We start from the raw sequence: 27,815 nt of genomic DNA, 5'->3' as shown, positions 1-27,815 counted from the left end.
TTCTCTGGAACTGTACTCATAGGACTTTCTGTTGATTCCAGCCAGTCTTTGTTTTCCATGTCTCTGAACTCCTACAGTATTAAATGTCTACACTTGATTTAATACTTCATCTATGTTATCCGTGGTTTTTACCATGTGTTCAGTTCGTATCTCTATTAGAAAGTAAGTTCCTTGAGGTTGGGAACCTTGTCATATACTCCTCCCTCCCTCCCTCCTTCCATCTTTAAAATAGAATTTACTGTGGCTCTGATTATACACATGTGAGATGTGCCTGGCCAGGCCAGCCTGGCTCACATGGCTTGTATAATACATATATCTCTGGGGCCTGCTCTCTGTAACTGGGAAGTGCCCACCCCAGGGATTCAGTCCAGCTTCACGAGGTCCTTGGCCACCTTTTTCTCAGTGTGGTTGGCCTCCACCTCCTGCTGATACTCCTTGTGATTCTTCTAGGCTAGCTCAGTCTTCGCCTATTGGCTCTCAGTCTCCAGGTCCTCCCAGTTGTCATCAATACCAAGAGTCTGGTCTTGGCTGGGCACCAGCTCTTGATGTGCTGACAGGGCAGCAAAGGGATCACCTTTGTCTCTAAGCTCTGGTCTACCCCAGTTATATTCACTGGCCAACTGTGCATCCTCTGGGACAGCTCTGGGAGATGTGCTCCTGCCAACTTTGCTCCCATGATCCCTCAGCTTCCCAACTGTTCCAGTCTGACTCTGGGGATTTGTGGCTGGACTGTTGCTCTGTCCAGCCCAGGTGTCTTGGCCCTTCGTACTGTAGCAGTCTTGCATGGTTGACACACATTTGACCTTCTACTTGAAGCCGCCCCAGGCTTTGTCCTCCCATCACTGCTGGCCTCTTCTGTATCCTTGCCCTCCTCTTTTGTGTCTCCCAGTGGCCTGAGGTCGTGGGTATGGCAGGCATGGGGTGGTCTTGGCTAAGCCATGGGGTGTGCCTAGATCAGCATAGAAGTGAGGGACGCGACCCCTGTCATGGCCCAGCCTGCCCAGCTGTCTACATGAGAAATCCACTTTGGCCAGCTGTGTGGGGTTCTCTGACACAGACTCCAGTTTGGACAGGAGCTTTGAATGGCCTTGAAGGTCTCATTCTGCCTGGATTTCTCAGAATCCACAGTGAGGCTGCAGAGCACAGGCAGGGAGGATCTTGTGGGCTTAATTGTTCATCGAGTGAAGTTATGGGTGGCAGTGAAGCCCAAAACACCTGTGGCCTGAGATGGTGCAAATAGGTCCTTAGTGGCCACCTAGAGGCAGAGGTGAGGACCCTGTGTCTTGTGCTGGTATTGAAGTAGGAGCTGATTTTGCCCAGGCAGATGGTGTTGCAGCTGATGGGGCCTTGTTTGTCCTTGGCCTGCAGCTGCCCAAAGAGCTTCATCAGCTCCACAGTGAGGTTGTCCTTCCTTGTTGAGCTCTGGGGCCAGGAGCAGCATGGACTTGACCATCTGCTCCCAGGGATTATGGAGAGCCTATTCCTACAAGGTTGCCATGTAGAAGTATTATAACCAGGGAGAAGCAAATGTGCTGTGTCTTATTTCAGGGACTGTTCCTTTCGTTGAAAATTTATTTTATTTTGTTGTGTGCAGACTTTCTCGAGTTGCAGCGAGCAGGGCTACTCTTTGTTGTGGTGTGATTGCAGTGGCTTCATTGCCCCATCGGCTGTACCGCCACCATTGGCTTCTCATTGCAGTGGCTTCTCTTGTTGCAGAGCTCAGGCTCTAGGTACGCAGGCTTCAGTAGTTGCAGCTCACAGGCTTAGTTACTCTGTGGCATGTGGAATCTTCCTGGGCCAGAGATCAAACCTGTGTCCCCTGCATTGGCAGGTGGATTGTCATCCACTGTACCACCAGGGAAGTGCTTCACTAAAAGTGGCTTATCAAATGTATAATTAAATGCAATTTAGCTTTTATGAGACTTTTTTACATTCACTTTTTAAAAAAAGTTCTTCATCAGAGAGTTCCCTGGTGGTCTAGTGGTTAGGAGTTCAGGCTTTCACTGCCATGGCCTGGGTTCAGTCACTGGTAGGGGGACTGAGATCCTGCAAGCTGTGTGGTGTGACCAAAAAAAGAGTGTTACAGACAGGGTTGCTGATAAAAATTTTAGTGCATAAAACCTTTTCTAAATTTCAGGTTGTTTCCCTAAGAGCAATACTTAAGATACATCTTTCTGAGGCAGAGGCTATGAACATTTAAAAGCTATTGATTATAAAAGCTACACATGTTCATTTTAGAACATACAAAGAATACAGAAATATTATATAGATGATAATTAAAGTCAGCTATAATCTTGTAATGCTGTGATAACCAGTGCTTTAACATTTTGGTGAATTCCTTTCTAGAGATATCTGTTTATCTATCTGTATATTTTATGCATTTAAAAAACCAATTGGAGTGGGTAGTGGGCCTTTTCCAAAGAGATTATACTGTTTTATAAATATTTCCATGAGCAAAGTATGCTAATTCTCTGCACACTTGACAGGATTAGGGATGCATTCATTCATCATTCACTGACTAAATGAATGCTTGTTAGAGTGAAACTCTCATGGGATCACATAGAGGCCAGGACTGAGACTAACACTTTCATTTTCATTTGTCTCCATACCTACAGTTAATCTCCTATCATTTTTTTTCTTGAATTTAATTAGGTTTTTGACCCATTAGTCCTCTAGAATTATACCTTTTGACCATCTGTCTCCACATTGTTAGTCTAGTGGTCATTCCTCATTTCACATGATCTGTCAGCAGCTTTACCACAGTTGATTACTTCCCTGTTCTTGAAACCATTTTTCCATTTGCTTCCAGGACACACATTTTCCTAGTTCTCTTCTTATATCGGGGTCTCTCCTCCTCAGTGTTTCCTAGTTCCTCCTAATCTTCCTACCTCTCAGTGTTAGAATGCCCCAGGGCTCATATCTTGGTCATTCCCTTAAAAAAAAAATCTTTGTGGGAGTTCCATGGTGGTTTTAGGATTCCAGGCTTTTATTGCCACAGCCTGGATTCAGTCAGGAAACTGAATACTGTAAGCCGTGTGGCACAGCCAAAAAACCCAACTTTATTTCCTTGTCTCATTTAGTCTCTTATCCTGCTGCTGCTGCTGCTAAGTCCCTTCAGTCGTGTCTGTCTCTGTACGACCCCATAGACGGCAGCCCACCAGGCTCCTCCATCCATGGGATTTTCCAGGCAAGAGTACTGGAGTGGGGTGCCATCGCCTTCTCGGAGTCTCTTGCACTGATGACTTCCAAATTTATACCTCTAGCTTTTGCCTTTTATCTGAAATATACACTCATATTCAGTTGTCTACCCAACTGTTAGATATCTAACAGGATTTCAAACTTGACCTGCCAAAAACTGAGCCTTGATCTCCTACTGCTTCTAAATCTCCAACTCCCGTGTCTGCTCTAACCTTCCTCCCAGGAGTGAGCAGTTGTATAGTGGTTATGTTGTGGTTGTCTTGCCTTGGCTTCCTTAATTGCCTATGTGATTAGCTATAAAAGTGACTCAGAATCAGACAACAGTTAGGCCTTGGGTTTTGGCATACTCAGCAAAGATGACTGGAGATACTTAGGGACATTGGTGGACATTAAGAATCCTCTTCCCCCATTAAACTCTCTGACTTCATTTTCTATTATTGTTCCTCTATATCTCTTCTCTTTAGTCCTAATGTCTCCTTGCTTTCCCTTTATTCCCCAAACTCCCTGGGAAAGCTCCCATCTGAGGACCTTCTCCTTTTGCCCTCAATCTTTCCTAGCATCAGAGTCTTTTCCAATGAATCGGCTCTTCACATCAGGGGCCAAAATATTGAAGCTTCAGCATCAGTCCTTCTAATGAATATTCAGGGTTGATTCCTTTAGGATTCACCTGTTTGATCTCCTTGCAGTCCAAGGGACTCTCAATAGTTTTCTCCAGCATCACAATTCAAAAGCATCAATTATTAGGTGCTCAGCCTTCTTTATGATCCAGCTCACGTCTGTACATGACTACTGGAAAAACCATAGCTTTCTCTGGTGGCTCAGTTGGTAAAGAATCCACCCGCAGTGTGGGAGACCTGGGTTTGATCCCTGGGTTGGGAAGATCCCCTGGAGAAGGGAAAGGCTACCCAATCCTCTATTCTTGCCTGGAGAATTCCATGGATTTAAAAAATCTACAGTTAATGTAGATGAGAACTCTGCTGATTGTCAAATAATGTTATCAAACTGGGGAAAAAAACAACAATAATAAAAGCTGATAGTCTTAGAACATGTATAGAAATGTATCTAGAATGGTAATTCTTAATTTGGGGAGGCTCAAGGACAATTTTAAGTCTTATGAAAGATAGATGGATTGCCTCATTATTGAAAAAAATAATAGGTCTGAATTGAAATTCCTGAATTGCCAGTAATGTTGAACATTTTCAGTGGTTTTATGTAATAGTTCACTTTCTTCTTTAGTAAATTTCCTGATTCTTCCATATATCTATCTATATATTTATAGGTATCCTTATAATTAATAGTTGTATGTGTGTATTTTATCTATTTTCTATGTTGTGTTAGTCTACAGAACTTTAAATTTTTTATGCAGTCAATCCTATATTTTCATTATAATTTGTTTGTTTTTAAGCTTAGAAAATTATCCCACTTTCCTCTTTTCCTCCTTCCTACCCAGAGATTTGATATCACTTTTGTTTTGTTCTCAGTTCAGTCCAGTCTCTCAGTCGTGTCCGACTCTTTGTGACCCCATGAATCGCAGCACGCCAGGCCTCCCTGTCCATCACCAACTCCCAGAGTTCACTCAAACTCCTGTCCATCGGGTCGGTGATGCCATCCAGCCATCTCATCCTCTGTCGTCCCTTTCTCCACCTGCCCCCAATCCCTCCCAGCATCAGATTACAAGGAGTCAGCTCTTTGCATGCGGTGGCCAAAGTACTGGAGTTTCAGGTTTAGCATAGTCCTTCCAATGAACACCCAGGACTGATCTCCTTTAGAATGGACTGGTTGGAACTCCTTGCAGTCCAAGGGACTCTCAAGAGTCTTCTCACACCACAGTTCAAAAGCATCAATTCTTTCGCGCTCAACTTTCTTCACAGTCCAACTCTCACATCCATACATGACCACTGGAAAAACCATAGCCTTGACTAGACGGACCTTTGTTGGCAAAGTAGTATCTCTGCTTTTGATATGCTATTTGGTTGGTCATAACTTTCCTTCCAAGGAGTAAGCGTCTTTTAATTTCATGGCTGTAGTCACCATCTGCAGTGCTTTTGGAGCCCAAAAAAATAAAGTCTGACCCTGTTTCCACTGTTTCCCCATCTATTTCCCATGAAGTGATGGCACCAGATGCCATGATCTTCGTTTTCTGAATGTTGAGCTTTAAGCCAACTTTTTCACTCTCCACTTTCACTTTCATCAAGAGGCTTTTTAGTTCCTCTTCACTTTCTGCCATAGTGTGGTGTCATCTGCATATCTGAGGTTATTGTTATTTCTCCCGGCAATATTGATTCCAGCTTGTGTTTCTTCCATTCCAGCGTTTTTCGTGATGTACTCTGCATAGAAGTTAAATAAGCAGGGTGACAATATATAGCCTTTTCCTATTTGGAACCAGTCTGTTGTTCCATGTCCAGTTCTAACTGTTGGTTCCTGACTTGCATATAGGTTTCTCAAGAGGCAGGTCAGGTGGTCTGGTATTCCCATCTCTTTCAGAATTTTCCGCAGTTTATTGTGATCCACACAGTCAAAGGCTTTGGGATAGTCAATAAAGCAGAAGTAGATGTTTTTCTGGAACTCTCTTGCTTTTTCGATGATCCACCGTATGTTGGCAATTTGATCTATGGTTCTTCTGCCTTTTCTAAAACCAGCTTGAACATCAGGAAGTTCACCGTTCACATATTGCTAAAGCCTAGCTTGGAGAATTTTGAGCATTACTTTACTAGCATGTGAGACGAGTGCAATTGTGCGGTAGTTTGAGCATTCTTTGGCATTGCCTTTCTTTGGGATTGGAATAAAAACTGACCTGTTCCAGTCCTGTGGCCACTGCTGAGTTTTCCAAATTTGCTGGCATATTGAGTGCAGCACTTTCACAGCATCATCTTTCAGGAGTTGAAATAGCTCAAGTGGAATTCCATCATCTCCACTAGCTTTGTTCTTAGTGATGCTTTCTAAGGCCCGCTTGGCTTCACATTCCAGGATGTCTGGCTCTAGGTGAGTGATCACACCACCGTGAATATCTGGGTCGTGAAGATCTTTTTTGTATAGTTCTGTGTATTCTTGCCACCTCTTCTTAATATCTTCAGCTTCTGTTAGGTCCAGACCATTTCTGTCCTTTATCAAGCCCGTCTTTGCATGAAATGTTCCCTTGGTATCTCTAATTTTCTTGAAGTGATCTCTAGTCTTTCCCATTCTGTTGTTTTCCTCTATTTCTTTGCATTGATCGCTGAGGAAGGCTTTCTTCTCTTCTTGCTGTTCTTTGGAACTCTGCATTCTGATGCTTATATCTTTCCTTTTCTCCTTTGCTTTTCGCTTCTCTTCTTTTCACAGCTATTTGTAAGGCCTCCTCAAACATCCATTTTCCTGTTTTGTGTTTCTTTTCCATGGGGATGGTCTTGATCCTTGTTTCCTGTACAATGTCACGAACCTCCATCCTTAGTTCGTCAGGCACTCTTTATCTATCAGATCTTGTCCCTTAAATCTATTTCTCACTTGCACTGTATAATCATAAGGGATTTGATTTAGGTCATACCTGAATGGTCTAGCGGTTTTCCCTGCTTTCTTCAATTAAAGTCTGAATTTGGCAATAAGGAGTTCATGGTCTGAGCCACAGTCAGCTCCTGGTCTTGTTTTTGCTGGCTGTATAGAGCTTCTCCATCTTTGACTGCAAAGAATATAATCAATCTGATTTCGGTGTTGACTATCTGGTGATGTCCATGTGTAAAGTCTTCTCTGTGTTGCTGGAAGAGGGTTTTTGCTATGACCAGTGTGTTCTTTTGGCAAAACTCTATTAGCCTTTGCCCTGCTTCATTCCGTATTCCAAGGCCAAGTTTGCCTGTTACCCCAGGTGTTTCTTGACTTCCTACTTTTGCATTCCAGTCCCCTATAATGAAAAGGACATCTTTTTTAGGTGTTAGTTCTAAAAGGTCTTATAGATCTTCATAGAACCGTTCAACTTCAGCTTCTTCAGTGTTACTGGTTGGGGCATAGACTTGGATTACTGTGATATTGAATGGTTTGCCTTGGAAACGAACAGAGATCATTCTGTCGTTTTTGAGATTGCATCCAAGTACTGCATTTTGGACTGTTTTGTTGACCATGATGGCTACTCCATTTCTTTTGAGGGATTCCTGCCCGCAGTAGTAGATATGGTCATCTGAGTTAAATTCACCCATTCCAGTCCATTTTAGTTCGCCGATTCCTAGAATGTCGACGTTCACTCTTGCCACCTCCTGTTTGACCACTTCCAATTTGCCTTGATTCATGGACCTAACATTCCAGGTTCCTATGCAATATTGCTCTTTACAGCATTGGACCTTGCTTCCATCACCAGTCACATCCACAACTGGGTATTGTTTTTACTTTGGCTCCATCTCGTCATTCTTTCTGGAGTTATTTCTCCTCTGATCTCCAGTAGCATGTTGGGCACCTACTGACCTGGGGTGTTCCTCTTTCAGTATCCTATCATTTGGCCTTTTCCTACTGTTCATGGGGTTCTCAAGGCAAGAATACTGAAGTGGTTTGCCATTCCCTTCTCCAGTGGACCATATTCTGTCAGACCTCTCCACCATGACCTGTCCGTCTTGGGTGGCCCCACATGGCATGGCTTAGTTTCATTGAGTTAGACAAGGCTGTGGTCCGTGTGATCAGATTAACTAGTTTTCTGTGATTATGGTTTCAGTGTGTCTGCCCTCTGATGACCTCTCGCAACACCTACCGTCTTACTTGGGTTTCTCTTACCTTCGGCGTTGGGTATCTCTTCACGGCTGCTCCAGCAAAGCGCAGCCGCTGTCCCTTACCTTGGATGAGGGGTATCTCTTCATGGCTGCCCCTCCTGACCTTGAACGTGGGGTTGCTCCTCTTGGCTGCCGCCCCTGACCTCGGGTGTTGCTCCTCTCAGCCGCTGCTGAACGAAAGAGTGTGTAGAGACGATAGAATTTAGGAAATCATAGGCATATGGTTTGTTCCTTAGGGGCTGGGAATGGAAGAGACCTCACAACGTGTGTTTAGCTGAGGAGATGAAAGGAGAAGGGGAACGCTGCAGAGGATCAACATGGAGGTAGTTGCAAAAGATGAGAATTAAGTAAAGGAGACTAAGAAGGAAGTCAGTGGTAGAAAAATAAGGAGAGGGGGACACAGTAGAGCCCAGGGGTAAAGCAGATTTTAGGAAGGGTTAAATGGTCAGTGGTGTCAAATACCTTAGGTTAAAGGCCCAAAACTGAAGGATAAGAACTGAAGAGTGGTTATTGAGTTTGGTTACTAGAAATTCAGTGGTGACCTTTAATAAGAAACGTTTTAGTGGAGTGATGAAAGTGTAGTGCAGGTGCCTTCAGTTGTAGACTCTAAATGTTTATCAGTGAAAGGATGGAGGGAAAGTGGGTCACAGCTTGTGGGACAAATAGAGTTGAGAGAAAAAAGATTCTATTTTTTAAGAAGGGAAGACTTGAACATATTTATAGAATGAGGAGATGGAGTTAGAGGAAAGACATATTGTGGGTGAGAAAAAGGAGTTAACTGAAGATTCTACAGGAGGTTGGGGGTTTTAGTCTTAAGAGTTTCATTGGGGATTAGTTTTAGAAAGAAAAAATACATTTTCCTTTATGATGGATAGGAAGGAGATAAGAATGGTTGAGGACAAAGGAATAGGAGAGAGGAGAAAATGTGTAGGCGATGGTGCCTGATCATTGCTTTTAGCTATGGGATTTATAATGAGAACAACTTAGTTTTTTCATGATGTAAAAGAGCATAAATGCTTACCTTGCCTGTTTCATAGACTTGGTGTGAGTTAAAAATGAAATGAGTATATGTTAAAATGCTTTAGAAACTTAAAATGCTCTCCAAATCTGTAGCCTGTTGTTAGTAGTCAAGTGTTGGAGAAAGCCATTTGCTTTGTATGGACTATATAGTTTACTGTATCAAAATACTCCAGATAGCAAGATGGTATAGAGGATTCTGGTGTGTTTGGACCATAGTGTTTGGTCCCTGTGTCTTTATCTTGTAAAGAATCCTTTCCAAATATAAATCAGGCATGCATTTTAAGTACTGCTGCTGACATTAGCACCTGAAATCATTTAAAATGCTGACAGTGGGAATAATTAAGGTATAATGTGTGGGAAGAAATCTGCTTAGAAGCAAAGTGAATTTTCTGTAGTTTAAGTTTGGCTTGAGATGGCAGTAATTCTACATTCTCATGAGTATCTTCAGCTAGTTCACTTCTCATAACTTCTGAAAAACTAAACTTCAAGTTTATTTATGAATTTTTAATCATTTAGTGCTGCAGACTGATGAATGTTTAGCTGTTTTCTATTCTGTGTGTCCTCATGACACGTAGGAATAGTCCTTTTTAAAATCATGTATAGGGAGTTTATCATATGGTACTTAGTAAAAAAATACAAAAAAAAAAACGGTTTGTATTGTGCTTTTCTTAGCACTCTAGATTCTTGTAGAATTTTCATTATTTTGCCCTTCCTTATCATCAGTCCTAGTTTTCTGTTTATGATTTCTGGTGTTGAAGACGACTGGAGAAAATCATGTAATTGAACTAATTGTTCCATTACTGATACATGCTGCTTAGTCTAATTTGGTCCTTGAGTTTTGGTTAATTACCATGAATGTTTCATGGGCTATTGACTCATACTCATTCTCTCTAGAGAAGCGCATGATGTTGTTTCATTTTGTACCCTTATGCATTTATTCAAATATATTTGAGTGTGTGCTATGTGCTGGCCAGCATGTTAATGAGTAGAAAAATTGAGGAGGGAGACAGTAACAGTGTCAAATACAGTACATTGGCATATAAAAAAAATAAAAGACAGGAAAGATACTCATTTGATGACTAAGAAGTCATGGTGACCTTGAAAGCAGTTTCAGTAGGGGCTAAGGGTGGAATCCCCCTTACAGTTGGTGGAAGAGTAAATGGCAGGTGATAAAGGAGGCGGGGAAGAAGAGGACAGAGAGAGGCAAAGGGGAAGGAGCAAGAGGTTGTGGACCTGGAGCTGTGGTGTTGTGGTCAGGTTCAAAGAATGGGGTACAAATCTGAAGTTGCTGCTGAGATTATTTAAATGTCCAACCATAGGCTCTGGGTTGGGAGGAATCAAGATTTGAGGGACAAGAGGCTTCTGTAAAGTAAGTAAATTAAATAGAGTAAGTAAAGCCAGAGTAAGATTTTTGTGAGCTGTTGGAGTAATCGAGGGAGAGCAGTTTCAAGTGATGGTGTGATTCAGAGTATAGAGTCGAAGAATAATAGATGGTTAAAACAGAGTTGAGCTAAGAATCCTTGAAACTGAAGAGGTCTGTGTATTCTAATGGACATTAATTGGATGGGTAATCTTCATGAACACTGAAATCTCCCAAAATTGTAATAGGAAACTTAGTAGAGAAGATTACTTGGAACTGGGCTCCTACGTTTTCAGTGAAGGAGGAAGGTATGACTAAGGGATCAGAAGATGCTAGTGATGAGGAGAAGAAATATCTTGAATGTGGGGCCATGAAGGAGGGTGATCATGACCTGGAAGCTTCAGTAGAAAGGCAAGTGAATGGCAATCACTTTTGGCTCTGTGGAGATACAGATTATAGTGAAAAGAGAAAATCTTTATATTCCATTTATAGTTATCATAAAATATTGACTTTATTCCCTGTGCCATACCATATATCCTTGTAGTTTAATTATTTTATACATAGTAGTTTGTACCTCTTAATTCTCAACCCCTACTTTATTCCTTCTCATAGATAAGCACTGGTTTCTGCTCTGTATCTATGAGACTTTTATTTTTTTGTTGTTGTTGTTATATTCACTAGTTTTATTTTTTAGATTCCACATATAAGTGATACAGTATTTGTCTTTCTGTGTCTGATTTACTTAGCATAATCCTCTCCAAGTCCATCAATATTGTTGTAAATGGCAAAGTTTCATTCTTTTTTTTATGGCTGAGTAGTTGTGTGTGTGTGTGTATAACTTTTTCAGCATGCATGTATGTGTGTGTTTGTGTGAAGATATATCACATCTTCTTTATCTATTCATTCCATATTTTGGCAGTTGTTAATAATGCTGCTGTGAACATGGGGGTGCGTGTTATCTTTTTGAATTTTTTTTTGGATATATTCCCAGGAGTGGAATTGCTGGGTCATATGGAAGTTCTGTTTTTTTTTAAATTATTTGAGGAACTTCCACTATCAAGTCTGTGTGTGTGTGCGTGTGTAGTTGCTCAGTGATGTACGATTCTGTGATCCCATGGACTGTATCCCGCCAGGTTCCTCTGTCCATGTGTTTTCCCAAGCAAGAATACCAGAGTGGCTTGCCATTTCCTTCTCCAGGGGATCTTCCCGACCCAGGGATTGAACCCACATCTCTTGTGTCTCCTAATTGCAAGCAGATTCTTTACCACTGTACCACCTGGGAAGCCCCTATCGAGACTGTAGGAAAAGCTAATTTACAAGACTATTCACTGTTCAATAATAGTTGTTTAGGGCAGTTCTTCTCATTCACAAAAATTTTAGCTCAGAAAATTACAGTAAAATTTTACCACTGCTAAGCCTACTATTTAGTGGTAGGGCAAATCAGGATATTCATCTTCTATTTCTGACAAAAATTCATGAATCAAGGATAGTAAAGTCCATGAGAGGGAAGTTAATCACTGACACTACTAGTTGAATAAAATAAGATAGATTCAGTTATTTTCTGCAAAGTACCTTCTGATGAATAATACAGTGAATAACTGTAGGCTTTAAACTTTCTAAATTTTCATAAACTTTGTAAATTTGTCCAATTAAGCCCTTTTCTGCCCACGTGTATTTTTATCCATCGGTTGTAATGCATCCTAGCAGATTCTACTTCAGGTTGCACTAAATTAGTGTTTGGGAAGTTTCTTTGAAAATATTCTTGCCTATGTGCAGATTATTCATACAGGCTAATTTTCTGACTCATCAAGAGCCAAGGAAAGCACTCAAAATCATTTGCCTTGATATTGTATGGTTGTATTTTAATTAATGAATGAAATAGGTTTTTGTTGATGTTAAAAACAAATGGCTTCAGCTCCTTGAACTACTATTTTTGCCAAAAGGTTTATAATCTCATTTATTTTCTCTAGACACATTTCTTTGACTGCTGTAGTTATAAGTTGATTTAATTAACTCACCATTGAAATGGCTTTCCTTGTGGCTAACAAATGAGCCACTCACAAGCTTATTTTGGTTCCATCCTCATTTTTATTTTTGTGAAGAAATTCAGCTGTGAAGAGATCCTCTTTTTAAGTTTTCTAATTTTTCTGATTGTGTTTTCCCATGAGTTGGAAATACTGTGATGATTGCTTATTCTGGTACTGTTGATGTATTTTGTATTCTTTCAGCACAGCTGTAGTATCATTGCATAATCAACTTAATGCTTTGTCAATCTAGTTTGATAACAAAATTATCTACACTTCATTGTATCTTAAAAGTATGATATTTGAAGCTCAGTTTTATCTTCTTGTTTTGACTTAGGATATGCACTGGGCACAACATATAGGGGTAAATGTAGTGCCTGAAAAGCTGTTGTCATTATTGCGTTATTGTAATTTGTGGTGCCCTGAGCAGCATTGCAAAACCGTTAGACTGCCTTATGTGATCTCTTAGAAACGCTGGAGTCTTGCATGCTGTCTTAGGATTTTGCATACTGTCTTACAGTGTTCCTTCATGAACTTCTTAAAAGTCTGTGGTCTTCTAATTAAGAAGTTGAGATCTAGGATGTTCCTGAGCTATGTTTTATTTGACATGTCCAAAATCGATGCTGTGGTCATTGCCTCTATCCCACTTTATTCTTATCCCTTTCACATATGCCTCCAAATCCAATCATCTGTCTCTTGTTTATTAATCCATTGATTCTGCAAATATGTGAATGCCTGATTTATATTTAGCACGAGGCCTAAGTATATAATGATATACAAAGCAAACACAGTTACTCTGTTCTCTTAAAGGTTATTCAGTAGTGTAGCGATTTAAAAGTGTGAACTTTGGGTTCAAATTTTGACTCCTTACTCCTTTATGACCTAGAGCAAATTACTTAACCTTTCTGAACCTCAGTTTCATCTTTGAAGATGAGAGAATTCCTACGTCATTGGTTATTGGAATGCTCAATAAATGTTAGCTTTTATTATTTGTGGAGGAAATAGACATTATAAGATCACAAGTAAGTGATCACACATATTGATAAGTGTTATGAAGTAACAGAGCAGGATATTTTGAGAGAATTTAGAGTTGGCAGTAGGGATAGCATTGAGATAGTGGCATTTACACAGACTTGAAAGATGGATAAATGTTAACTGAGGGTTTGTGAGGACTAGAAGCATTTCAGGCAAAAAGAAAAGGTGATGCAAAGGCCTTGGAAAGGGTTTGGAGCATTTGATGAACAGAAGGTTGTGTGTCTGGAGTATGGTACATTATGGGGAGATTGACGTGAATGCAAAGTTCTGTAGGTCATACTAAGGAGTTTGGATTTTATTCTGAGTGAAATGAAAAGCTAATGGAAGATCATAAATGGCAGAGTTAGCATGAACTGATTCATGTTCAGAAAGTGCCGCTTGCTGCTGTGTGGAGAATAGACTAGGGAGGAGCTAGAATGAGCACCTAGAGATCAGTCTGTAGAAAAAAAGAAAAAAGCCATTGCAGTGGCTCAGGGAAGAACTGTTGTTATTTAGGACTAGGGTGGCAGTAGCGGAGATGGGATGAAATATGTGGATTTAAAGTGGTTTAGATTGAGTGCCTCTAACAACTAGGCTTCCCTAGTAGCTCAGACGGTAGGAGCATCCACTTCAATGCAGGAGACCTGAGTTCAATCCCTGGGTTGGGAAGATCTCCTGGAGAAGGAAATCGCAACTCACTCCAGTAATCTTGCCTGGAGAATTCCATGGACAGAGGAGCCTGGCTGGCTACAGTCCATGGGGTGGCAAAGAGTTGGACATGACTGGCTGACTAACACACACTCAAAAGTGCTAAACAGAGGGTACAATGTTGAGGTTAAAAAGGATACAATTTCTAATTTAGTCAGTTTGTGGTGGTGGTGGGATAGGGGAAGAAATAAGACAATGAAATAATTGTACAATTAAATATAAAAATTAGAACTGTGGTAAGTTGTAGTAAGGGCAGTTACGTGGTGCTTTTTGAGATCATATCATGGTCAGTAAGTCAGGGATGTTGAAACAACAGGAAAATTTGGTGATTGGCTAGAACTTTGGGCAAGTAAGGAAGAGGGCAAGTGTCAAGAATTGAGTTTCTGATGTGAGCAAGTATGTAGGTGTATATGGAGAGAAGTCTGATTAGCTTCTAGTCTTACCATCTTCCACATGGTCTTAACCAGTGGCCAGAAGTAGTTTTCTTAAAACATGTGAATTTGAGTATTTCATATATCTTCTTTAATCCCTTGAATGACTTTTTTTTTTTTTAGGTTCTCAGTTTCTTTAATGGGTCATTTTACATTTATTTATTTATTTATTTATTTATTTATTTATTTTTTAGTTTTTTATTTTTTAAATTTAAAAATCTTTAATTCTTACATGCGTTCCCAAACATGAACCCCCCTCCCACTTCCCTCCCCATAACATCTCTCTGGGTCATCCCCATGCACCAGCCCCAAGCATGCTGTATCCTGCGTCAGACATAGACTGGCGTAATAGGTCATTTTAACATGGAATAGCAACGGGCAGAATCTCACATTGCTCATTTTTGTATCTTCTTTCTTATAAGATGAATTTCCACCTCTTATTTGCTAGGTAATATAAAATATGGCCCCTTTGCCTTTTCTAAACCTATAATTATGCTTCTCCGTAGATCACAGACTTTTTAAATTGTAGCCATATTATAGTACTTGCACCCCCTTAAATGTGTTCCCTCTTCTATCTTTACACAGGCTGCTTTTTGTCTGAAGTGCTATTCTTCTGTACCCACTGTGCCTGCTGCTCTTTCATACCTTGTTAATTTCTAGTCATTCTTCACTTTCTCTGGGAGTTCTTTTCTAACCTCCTTTGTCTGATGTTGTTGTTCAGTCGCTCAGTCATGTCCGACTCTTTGCAACCCCATGGACTGCAGCATGCCAGGTTTCCCTGCTTTAATTATCTCCCTGAGTTTGCTCAAACTCAGTGTCCATTGAGTTGATGATGTCATCCAGCCATCTCATCCTCTGTCGGCCCCTTCTCTCCTGCCCTCAACCTTTCCCAGTATTAAGGACTTTTCCAATAAGTAAGCTCTTCGCATCAGATGGCCAAAGTATTGGAGTTTCAGCTTCAACATCAGTCCTTCCAATGAACACCCAGGACTGATTTCCTTTAGGATTGACTGGTTTGATCTTCTTGCAGTCCAGGGAACTCTCAAGGGTCTTCTCCAGCACCACAATTTGAAGGCATAATTCTTCTGCACTCAGCCTTCTTTACTCTCTAACTCTCACATCCATACATGACTACTGGAAAAAGCATAGCTTTGATTTAGTCTGATTTAGCTGTCCTTCATTTGTGCTTCTATTTTCTCCCTGGACAGAAAGCCATAAAACAATAGCTTTATTTTTTGCTGTCATTATTGATTATCTGATAATTGATTGCAAGCTCTTAAGAGCAGAAATCATGTCTTGTTTTTGTGATCTGTATGTGGTGAATGCACAAAAAATGTTTGACTGGAGGAGTTAATGAATTCTATTTTATGTCAGGTACATTTGCACAAGCTATTTTCTAAATAGGATACCTTTCCTCCTTTGCTTTGTCAACTTCTAGACATCCTTTATTTAACACTAAGTCTTCCGTGATACTTCAGTGACAGTTTCTTCATTCCCTGTGCTTCTCTAGTTTTCTTTTGTACACCTCTGATAAATGTTTGACAGTACAGAGTGGGATCTAAATGTTTGAATGAGTGAATCATGAGCATTGTGGAGTTACAGACTGGATAAATATTTCCCCAGTGTCCAGTCCATTTCTCAGGGTAGGTTATGTCTACTTGGTACTAATTGTAGTTGTTTGTTGCATTGATCTTTACTTCATTATTTTACAAAGACATCCCTATCTCCAAATTTTGAATAGTTTATTGTAGTTCTCTTTACTGACTATATAGCTACTGCCTTTATTGTTTTTCTTTTCTTTCCCATTAATTTTATTTTTCCTTCAGGAACCAGCTCAAAAGTCCTCTCTTCTTTGTAACCTGTTAGAATCCCTAGACTGTGTGCATTCCTATGGTGTTCCTAGAAGGATTTTTCCAAACTGCCAACAATAACTTTGCAATATTATTATCCTGTCTTTTCATCTAGAACTCAAGGGGACTTATTTTTCTTCATTCTTCTATCCCTGGTTCAGTGCCTTGCACATAGTTGGTGCTTAACACATATTTCTTAACCGATTATATTCTTATTTAGAGAATGTTGGTTGGAAATAATCCTGGGATGAAAAATATCAGCTCTGTGTAATCTCTACAATCTATATATAGATAATTTGGATAATATACTGTATTCAGCTTGCTTGAATAATCTTTGTATTCTGTATTTCAGTACATCCTTTTCCTTTCATTTAATAGGTATTCCCTGCCCTCCAGTGGTTAGATCATAGCTAACATTTTTAGTAAGGGTAAAGATTATACAATCCTTTTTCAATGTTTGTTTTAAAGTTATATTTAAAATCTCAGGTTTACTTCTCAGATAAACACGTTTCTTTCTTAACCCCACTGTTTTTCCCTTGGATCATTGAAAAAGCAAGAGAGTTCCAGAAAAACATCTATTTCTGCTTTATTGACTATGCCAAAGCCTTTTGACTGTGTGGATCACAATAAACTGTGGAAAATTCTGAAAGAGATTGGAATACCACACTACCTGATTTGCCTCTTGAGAAATCTGTATGCAGGTCAGCAAGCAACAGTTAGAACTGGACATGGAACAACAGACTGGTTTCAAATAGGAAATGAGTACATCAAGGCTGTATATTGTCACCCTGCTTATTTAACTTCTATGCAGAGTACATCATGAGAAACGCTGGGCTGAATGAAGCACAGGCTGGAATCAAGATTGCTGGGAGAAACATCAATAACTTCAGATATGCAGATGACACCACCTTTATGGCAGAAAGTGAAGAACTAAAGATCCTCTTGATGAAAGTAAAAGAGGAGAGTGAAAGAGTTGGCTTAAAGCTCAACATGCAGAAAACTAAGATCATGGCATCTAGTTCCATCACTTCATGGCAGATATTTGGTGAAACAATGTCTGACTTTATTTTTTTTGGCTCCCAAATCATTGCAGATGGTGACTGCAGCCATGAAATTAAAAGACACTTACTCCTTGGAAGGAAAGTTATGATCAACTAGACAGCATATTAAAAAGCAGAGACATTACTTTGCTGACAAAGGTCTGTCTCGTTAAAGCTGTGGTTTTTCCAGTAGTCATGGATGTGAGAGTTGGACTATAAAGAAAGCTGAGTGCTGAAGAATTGATGCTTTTGAACTGTGGTGTTGGAGAAGACTCTTGAGAGTCCCTTGGACTGCAAGGAGATCCAGCCAGTCCATCCTAAAGGAGATCAGTCCTGGGTGTTCATTGGAAAGACTAATGTTGAAGCTGAAACTCCAATTCTTTGGCCACTGATGTGAAGAACTGACTCGTTTGAAAAGACCCTGATGCTGGGAAAGATTGAGGGCAGGAGGAGAAGGGGACGACAGAGGATGAGATGGTTGGATGGCCTTACCGACTCAATGGACATGGGTTTGGGTGGACTCCGGGAGTTGGGGATGGACAGGGAGGCCTGGCATGCAGCGGTCCATGTGGTTGCAGAGAGTCGGACATGACTGAGCGACTGAACTGTTTTTCCCTTATGTCTGATATGCTTGAAGGGTAGCTTGACCTATCTCTTCTTTTGTTTCCATGAGCCACTTAGGTATCCCACAGTGTTTCTTAAGTATGCATTGATTGAGTGGGTGGCTCACCCAGTCTGACCTTGGTGCTTGGTTTCACTGCATTGTTCTCACATATCTCTATCAAGGGTGTAGGATCTTGCCACAGTGGTAAAGGTATCTTGTTTTCAGTAATACTCTCTGCCCCCCACTAACACATACACTCAGAGTAGCCTGCTAATCATGTGCCTGTCCTTTAGTCTGGATTGGGGTGTCTCTTGGCTCTAACATCCTCTTCCCTTCCACTGTTTCTGATGAGGAAAGGCTGACTCTTGACTTCTTGGGAAGGTGATTTATTACCCTGTCCCAGGCCTCTTTTATGTTATTTTTTTCCCAGGAAGACCAAATCTTAGCTATCCAGGGAGCTTGTTATATGGCTAGAAATCGCAGTGGCACCCCACTCCAGTACTCTTGCCTGGAAAATCCCATGGACGGAGGAGCCTGGTAGGCTGCAGTCCATGGGATCGCTAAGAGTTGGACACGACTGAGCAACTTCACTTTCACTTTTCACTTTCCCGCATTGGAGAAGGAAATGGCAACCCACTCCAGTGTTCTTGCCTGGAGAATCCTAGGGATGGGGGAGCCTGGTGGGCTGCCGTCTATGGGGTCACACAGAGTCGGACATGACTGAAGCGACTTAGCAGCAGCAGTAGTCTCTGAACCACTATGTTGATCACCACAGCTCAGTTCCATGAGGCAGTGGTGCCCTTCTTGCAAAGTAAGCATGATTTCTTTCATATGTATTTGCAGACAGATTTTCAGTGTATTTTTCTGTCATAGATTTCTTCGTTTTTGCTTGATTCCAGTCTTGCTGTTTACTGTCTCTCAGTCATCTTTGGCCAATAGTTCTAGTTTTTGTTTTTATATGCTCCCATGTGTGTTTTAAATCCCTGTGCTGCTCTAGGCTATAAACTTTTTCCTGTTCTTCTTTTTATGCTTTCCGGGATAAGATGTTTCTTCTGAGGGCTTTAGTTTACTTTTCTTTTAGACCTATTCTGTTTTTGCTTTGTAATCCTTCTGAAACTAGCTTTCTGAACTTCATTTATTTTACTGATTTCTGACATCTCCCTCTTTAAATATTACTAAAACAAATTCACTGTTATCCTTGCATCTTGAAGATACTTACTGATTTTTTTTTGGTATATGCAGATGGCAGTCTCTGTTATGACTTGCTGCTTTTGTTACCAGATGGTAAATTATGGAATCATAGAATTTCTCCCAATGCAAAGAATCTGTTTGCCTTTGTTGATTTCCTAGGTAATAGTTAAAGGCACGCATGAAAGGCTGTCAACAACTAGTTGGATTTTCCTTGAAAACTGTTCTTACCTCTTGAAGCATCTGCCCTGTCAACAATATTTATCCATTTCTCTCAGGAAAAATAAATTTAAGAGTCAGTGGTACTACAACTACAACTGTACACTTTTGGAAAATGTTGGCCAAAGTAGGATGTTTGTTTGTTACTATTAATGTGAATATGGTTTAGAGTAGTATGATCCTGTTTTCCAAATCCCAGATTTTTGCACAGTAATTCAATATTTGGTATTTAGACTTGCCTGGAAAACTGGGACCTATAGTTTCATGTTCATTTGTTCAACAAATATGTGTGTGCTCTGTTCCAGGGATTGTGCTAGGCACTAGAATAAAGCAAACAGTCTAGTGGGCAAAACATTCATTAATGCATAATTTTAAAAATAATTACAGTTGTGGCAGATGTTGTAAGAAATACATGAAACTGTGAGAGCACAAAACAGGGAGACATCTGATACTGAGGGTTAAGGAAAGTTTCTAGAAGAAGTGACATTTAAATCTAGGCATGAAGGATAAGTAAGTTAGGTTTGAGGCATCTGAGAAGATCTTAGGCAAAGGGTAAGAAATATGATTGTGCAGGCTTAAGATATGGGGCAGCAAGAGGAAATGGTGTGTCCTCATGAACATTGATAACATTCCACCACATTTGTTTCTCTTTTCCATTCTTACTTTTATTAATAGATATTAACAGATATTTTCTAAAATATGCTTTTAATCATATTACTATACTGATTAAGAAAGTTATATTTTTTAAGAGTTTTTTTTATGTGGACAATTTTTTTAAAGTATTTATTGAATTTGTTACAATGCTGGTTCTACTTTCTGTTTTTGGTTTTGGCTGTGAGGCATGTGGGATCTTAGCTCCCTGACTGGGGATCAAACCTGCACCCCCTGCATTGGAAGGCATAGTCTTAACCACTGAACCACCAGGGAAGTCCGATTAAGAAACTTTTAAAGTTATTCATTGGATAGATTATTAGAGCTGCTTCAGGGCAGGAGTCCTGCCACTTTTAAGTTATACATATTGAGCCAGTTGTACTTTATCTATATGAGTTGGTTTTAGTTGCAATAATAAATAGTAGGCAAAGATGGAGTTGTATATAAGTTGATATGATCCCTTTTTTTTTTTTTGCCTAGCACATTTTTAGTGAAACATGGCTAGTAAAAGTTGTCGTTGTTTTTCGTTAAAACACAAAAACAAGCCGCTTTTGTGACCTAGTCTGTATGCAGCTCATATTCTAAGAATGGTCTTTATTGTATTAAGATATTGTACTGTTCATGGGGTTCTCGAGGCAAGAATAGACCTTGGAAAAGACCTTGCTCCTGGGAAGGATTGAGGGCAGGAGAAGAAGAGGGGACGAGAGAGGATGAGATGGTTGGATGACAGCACTGATTCAGTGGACATGAGTTTGAGCAAACACCGGGAGATGGTGAAGGATAAGGAAGCCTGGCATGGTGCAGTCCATGGGGTCGCAAAGAGTTGGATGCGACTTAGCAACTGAACAACAACAACAACAACAAGAGAGTATAGACGGGATAGTAACCCAGGAGTTATGAGGGGTGGTGCTGGTCTCATCTGAAAAGTGTCATCATTTTCTCTTTTAGTCATTTGAGGGAGGCATGTCTTCAGTAGAAATTGAACTGGGAAGGTGGGATCTGAATAAACTGGATAAGGAGTATAGTTTGTCTTGCTGGTGGATTCTGTTTAAGTTGTGCCAACTCTTTGGAGTTCTAGTGCAGACATCTTAACAGTACATGAGGTGCCTGTCTTCTCTCCTCAGCATATACAAGGCACTCAAATATTTGTTGAGTAGGAAAAATGTTCATGTAAATTGATAGGGTTTATGTGTTTATAAAGAATCGTGGGTCAAAACTGTACTTTTTAGCCATATTTAGCATGCATTCTGTATCCCTGCCCCCTCTAATATTTAGTAAAATCTCTTTGAAAGCCCAGCAAAGGAAATCCAAGGGAAAGCTTTTGTCTCAGGCTGGATGAATAAAGTGAGTTTAGAGCTCATTTCTCTAACTGAAATGAAAGAATTCCAATAGAATGGAGCAGGATCTCCTGGCACTTGAAGCTCGGCCCCAGTGATTCAATCACTTGGTCCCAGTGATTTAAGTGGATTCAACTTAAGCAGAATCCACCAGCAAACCGATGTCATGTGGAAACTCCTAGAATATTCCAGAACTGGGCAGAGACGTAGTCACTGAGTCCTCTTCAACTGAACCACTGAGGTCTGCCTGTGAAACTCACAAGCCTCAATTCTTGCAGTTGGTTTGGAATTTTAAAAAGTTGGATTATATAAGCCTTTTAAAGGAAGTCATTCGTATATATGCTAAGAATATACCCAAGGATCCCAGTCTGAGAAACACTGCATTTAACACTGAATGTAAACACAGAGGTTACTTGAAGAAGCCAAAACAAAAAAGTGGTTACTTGGTACTAGCATATGATATGATATTGGGCTTCCCTCGTAGCTCATTTGCTAAAGAATCGGCCTGCAGTGCAGGAGACCTGGGTTTGATCCCTGAGTTGGGAAGATCCTCTGGAGAAAGAAATGGCAACCCACTCCAGTATTCTTGCCTGGAGAATCCCATGGACAGAGGAATCTGGCAGGCTATAGTCCATGGGGTTACAGAAGTCAGACATGACATAATGACTAAAGAGAGAGAGAGAGAGAGAGTATGATAAATCAAAAATAGGCCACTAAAATGGTGTGGCAATGTTATTTTTCAGTTACATATAAAAACATTTTAATAAGTTCTCAGATTCTTGATGGTACATCTCTAGCTCTTTACTGAAGTCGCTCAGTCGTGTCTGACTCTTTGCTATTCCATGGACTGTAGCCTACCAGGCTCCTCAGTCCATGGAATTTTCCAGGCAAGAGTACTGGAGTGGGTTGCCATTTCCTTCTCCAGGGGATCTTCCCAACCCAGGGATCGAACCCGGGTCTCCTGCACTGCAGGCAGATGCAGACGCTTTACCGTCTGAGCCACCAGCTAGCTCTTTATAGGTTAGGCAGATTCCACTCTGAAAAAATACAAGTTGATTACCTCTCTCACAGCAGATCCAGTGCTGAATCTTGAATTTTTTTAAGTGCCTGGCATTACATAATGTTTTTTTGGTGTAGGGAGAGAGAAGCAAAAGAAAAACTCCATTCTCCCTCACCACCAAGGTGTTCTCACAGATTCTCCAATGTTAACTTGTTCTTTTGGGGATGCATCTCTGGCTAGACATGGTTGTTAACCTGTCATCATTCATTTAGACTTTAGGATTAGATGCTTAAATAATAAGTCAACACAAATTTTATTTTTGCTTCAGGAAATGGAAATTTTATAAGAGGAAACCTTAGACTTTTGAGAGGAAGGCATTCTTGGATGAGGTGGGAGATTCTGAAAAGGCAGCTTCCAGGAAAGAGGTTCTTGGGGTCAGGGAAGAGGAGGAAGGTGTGGAAAACTTACTTTTCAGTTTTGCCTAAGATCTTGCATATTATTCTTTTGTTGCACTGGTAATGCTGTGGTGGACAGTGCTTGAATGGGGGGCTTCAGAAGCAACTTCAGAAGTCCGTCAACGTTAGCCTGCATGTTTTCCATTCCATACTGATTTCAGCAGTTTCTCCTCATGGTGTGGCGTATCCTCTCAGGAAGAGCAGAAGGAAGAGAAAGAAGACCCTTCCTAATATGCCTGGAGTCCAGCACAGATTAATGTCTTGTTGGATAAGCCTCTTCCTCTTGGCTCTTTTCTTGTAATCGCCTCTTTCTCCTTCACAGTGTTTTATATTAGGTCACCTAGCCGGTAATAGGTGCTCAGTATTTGCCAATTCTTCTGAGTGACAGGAAAGTGGAAACGTGGACCACAGTCTATGCTCTCTTACTTCCTACTTCTCTTTTGCCTCTTTTCTCCCACTTTAAACGACTGTCTTTTTAGTGGATGTTAGCAGAGAAGAATGGCTGGTAAGGGGTAGGGAAGAAATTTTTGATATTTGTTTGGGAGAAATACCATACCATCAAGTTAATTCAGCAGTTGCTTGACACATCATACTTTTTTGTTGGTACCTCATAGCTTAAATATCTCGAACAAACAAAAATTAAAAACGCAGGATCGGGGCATTAACCTAGGATAATACTCTCTATCGTGCAAAATTCTCATTTTCACGTTTTACTGTTTTTATCGACATCTTTAAGTCAGGTGAGCTAGTAGCAATTCTTCTTCCCTTCTCACTTGGCACTGAGGTTTTCGGACTCCTCCCTACTTTACTAGTGGTCTTCGGTCGTGGATGTTGCTAATTGATCACCCGTCTCACAGGATCTTTTCTTCAAGGTTTCCCGACGTCGTGGCCCTCTCCAAGACCACAGCATACTCGGGAGGAAGATCTCAGATTCTTTCGACTGGCTAGTAAAGCCTCGGAGGCTGCGGAATCTCACGTGGGTGGGGCTGGGCGCAGCAGGGGCGGGGCCAGCGAAGAGCCCAAGGGAAAAGGTGGCAGGCACAGAGGAGAAAGCCCTCGGGCAAAGGTTTCACAGTTTACACGAAGGCTTCGTGTGCGAGGCTGAGGGAATTGGGATGCCTCCCTCCTGCCTCGCCATTCTTGATTCTGGAAGCTTCAGTAGGCTTTTCTCGGTTGCTGGTACCCGGAAAGGCAGCCGCTTCAGCTCCAGGGGCGGGTCCCAAGGGTCTTGTCGCAGCTCCCGGGCCGTTTGGCCTCCTGGCGTTGGGGGAGGGGCGAGGGAGGTGCTGCTCGCGCCTCCTTTTGCGCTTGCGCGACGGGCTCCGAGCGGGTAGGAGCGCGTGCGCGATGACGTGTACGTCCTATGCGCGCGCAGGCTCTTCAGCTGGAGCGGACACACGGTGTGCGAACCGAACAGAATAACCCGCCCCCAGCGGGATGTGAAGGACTCCGGGTGAGGCCGGCCACGCCCCGCACGGTAACTCTCGGGCCCGGGTGGAGGGCGTCTCCTTAGTACTGGCCGGATTGGAGTTTTCCAAGAGTTTGAAGCTGTTGTGTATTTTTTACGGCGTGAGGAGCGTTCCACTGAGCGATCTTCGCACGCCCCGGCCAGGCCGGGCCTTGCGCGGGGCCGCCTTTGGCGCGCGCCTATGGTCTTCTGAGCGAGGCTGCGCATGTCACCTCGCGCGCGTTCCCGGCCTCACTTCCGCGTCGCGCGGCCAACTCGGAACATCGACGCCAGCCAGAGCGGCCACGAGGCGGGCGGGGTGAGAAGCGCCCATGGCGCAGCCCTGCCCTCGCGTGTGTGGGGTGCTGCACCGCATGGTACGATCCGCGTGACGCCTTCCAGCCAGTCGTGGGGCTTTAGGTCGAGAGCCGTGCTTGTGCGCTTTGCCTTTTAGAGCTCAGGTCTCGGCGTTCCAAAACTCCGAAGGAAACGGTGCTGACCTCGCTTTTCTAAGGAGCTGTGTGCAGCATTTTGACACCTGTATAAACCTTTCGTCTAGCATGTAATTTCCTGACAAGTTGTTTGAAGCAAGACCGTGAGTTTAATAAAGAAGGAGGTCGAGGAAGTGAGCTGTATAGGACTGGGAACTTGGTAAACAAAGGACCGGTGGTTCGTAAGTGCAGAAATGAGGGCGGGGAAAACAGGTGGGGAAGAGCAGGTGTTATTTTCTTTTCCCCTCTGTGGGGCACCCTTTGGCCAGTTCTCTGTGTGGCTTCCCGCCCCTGTTAAATGGTCAAGGTCTGTGCCCTGAGCAGTAGGTGGGTCTGGGATAGAAATACACCGCTCCGAATACTAGCAACCACAGTTAAGGAATCTGCGTGCGAGGACTATAGAAAATTTAGGGATTATTTCAAACTGGGTTGAGAGTGGGAAGTGGTGTCTTGTGAAGATTTTTGTTCTGTCTTCGGAACTCTGGAGATGCCATGCCTCCTCTGGCGAGGATGGAAGCAGGGAGGGTGAAGGAGTTCTGAAAAGAAGAGTTACTGATGGCAGAACAATGTGAATAACCAAAGCGCTCTTCCTTCCGAGGGAAGACCACTCTCCCAGGGTTCGCGTCGCAGGGGCAGACACGTGGATCAAGAGATCTCTCGAGCCCACCCGCGCGCTGCCTTGTGTGTTTTAAAGCACACCAGGCTTCTGCGGCAGAGTCCCTGGCAAATGCTGCCTGCTCTGCCTCTTTTTGGGCACGACGCCGCGGCTAAGGCTGCAGGGAAAGTGCCTGGAGGTGGCGTGACGGCTGCTGGGAAGAGGGCCGCCCCGAGGCCGGACGGCTGGTTCTGTAGTCTCCACGGTAACCGAATGCGACTGGAACCCGCCGAGTGATCCGTGGGTTCCGGCTGGCGGCACGTGATTTGTCGGACTCCCCTTCCCCAGAAGTGCTTTCCCTGAGGCATTTTTTCACGTAGTTCTTGGCTAGTTAACCTTTGTAGTTGAAAAGCTGTGATGTGGGCCCTGGTAGTCGACGGCGACTGCGGTTCTCCGAGACTGGCAGGAGCCCTTTTCACTTCTAAGTGTCTGGAGTCGGCGCTAGTCCTTCTTGATGCCAGAGACCTATGTTTCCAGCTGTTGTGTGTGTTGAATGTGTTGGATGCACCTTCCAGAAAACACATGCTTAGGATTTGAGAAAACTTAGTGCCGTGGGTAACTTGACATACTTAATCCAAGGCAGGGTGGCTATTTGATTGCTGTCTATTTCTGCCATAAAAATTAGTTCTTTAAATTCTACTTAGGCAAGTATTAGGGACCTGCTAGCTTGCTAACCCCGAGTTGTGGTAAAGGGATCACTCCTAGGAATAGAAAATGCTCATGAAGCCTGCATTAACGAATGGTATTTGGTGAAAGAAAGGGGTGGGGATGGGCTACTATCTTAGGTAAATGCAACTTCGTGCCTTAAAACCTAAAAGCATTTCAGATACATTTTGAAATTTACCTTTCAAATTTAGGATTGTAGTCATGATAAAATGCCCAGGGTATAGTTTCTGGTCCAAAGTAAGTGCTTGCTTATAGATAGTGAGTACCATGGCAACCCACTCCAGTGTTCTTGCCTGGAAAATCCCAAGGACAGAGGATCCTAGCGGGCTACAGTTCATAGGGTCAGAGTCAGGCACGACGGAAGCGACTTAGCACGCACGCACATCATTTATTTAGTTATAAAAGTTAACCTAATGACGATTAAGAACGGATAGTTGGCTATTTTATTGTCTGCATCCCTTGCTGTCTAGTTTTCTGATTACTTTTGTATGTAAATTATGCTTTTAAGAAGATTTTTCAAATTTCTGGGCCCGTTGTATATTGATGAATACTGAAATTCAAGTGAATCTATTCTCTTACAAATTTGAGCTTCAGAAATGTAATTTAACCGCACTCTTGTAGTGAATAATTATGTTAAGGAACAAACTAACATCTCCATGCCTATCTTACAGTAATGCATTTACTGTATGAAAAGTTATGGTTATTTTTAGCAACTTTGAAAATACTCAGTTATCATCTGAATGTTTTGTAATGTTTGTGTTTTTAAAGTAATAGTATTGGTTTGGAATTTTGGTGTACTTTGTTGCCGGGTTGGTTGGGGGGTGGGGGGAGGGGTAGACTGATACTAGTATCTGACTTAGGTAACTAGCTAGTAAACTAACTAGTGTATTTTGTAAGTTGTATGAAGATCGTGGCTTTAGTAGTTACTAAACATTTCCAAAAGAGGTCATTGGTGAAAAGATACTCAGAATAGGTTCTCTGGAATTGTAACAGTTTTCTTATGGAACTTGACACATTACTGGAAAACATTCTCTGTGTTAATTGCATTAGTGTGTTGATGTGAGTGCCTGCACCTTCTGATGTTGACATTTTCAGAAAGTTACTTAGAATATTTCCCAGCCACAACTGAATTTATCTCTGTAGGTCATTATTATAGTAATTCTATGTGGATAACTGCTTGATCTTGAACAGCTGAACTGAGATTTACAACAGCTAAGTTGTATCTGTATACCAAAACTGTGGTCTTCCTTAACGCTTTCAGAGAATTTTTAGAATCTTTCTGGAAGGAGATTTATTGCTTCATGAGTAGCCTAAGTAATTTGATTTTTGCAATTGGTTAAAGTTATCTTAGACTTTAGAGTGGTGTTTGTGTGTCTGATACAGTTGAATTTGATGAATTGACTATCCTTTCTTTAGAAAATCCAATATTGTATTCCAAAAGCGTAGGCATATTGCTTTATAATGAAGTGAAATCCATGCTTAAGAATTGTTGTGGAATAAAATTTTATTTCTCGTCTGTAAACCTTTAGCAACGTATGGCTTAAGATAGATACTATTTTTTTTTGGTAAATTATGTTTTTGGTTTTACACATTTTGATCAATTTATGGGATAAACTTGACAGGAGGATTAAAAAAAGACTACAAATCAAAAGTCTGAAAGTTCAGACTTTTTTTGGACTTAATACACACATTTTTACATTTATTAGATACTTGTGTAGAGTGCAAATAAAGCA

General features: G+C 41.6%; 1 protein-coding gene and 1 pseudogene across 8 annotated transcripts in view; one reads left to right on the top strand and one right to left on the bottom strand.

The window, feature by feature from the left end:
• The window catches only part of MGA (MGA, MAX dimerization protein), a 150,550-nt gene that overhangs the window by 22,983 nt on the left and 99,752 nt on the right, over window positions 1-27,815 (top strand). For 5 of the 8 annotated variants that reach the window (XM_013966999.2, XM_013966998.2, XM_005685519.3 and 2 more), the window contains exon 1: window positions 24,203-24,300. The exons of 2 other annotated variants lie outside the window; for them this stretch is intronic. The gene's annotated coding sequence lies outside the window, so the exon portion shown is untranslated. Of the gene's footprint in view, window positions 1-24,202; window positions 24,301-24,396; window positions 24,648-27,815 lie in introns of those variants that run through there. One more of the 8 variants, XM_018054414.1, reaches the window with a different exon arrangement.
• LOC102174941 lies at window positions 840-24,498 on the bottom strand (annotated as a pseudogene).

This window comes from Capra hircus, chromosome 10 (assembly GCF_001704415.2).
Source record: "Capra hircus breed San Clemente chromosome 10, ASM170441v1, whole genome shotgun sequence".
Taxonomy (NCBI): Eukaryota; Metazoa; Chordata; class Mammalia; order Artiodactyla; family Bovidae; genus Capra; species Capra hircus.
The sequence above is the reverse complement of the archived record's forward strand: the minus strand, read 5'-3'. Positions and strand labels throughout refer to the sequence as shown.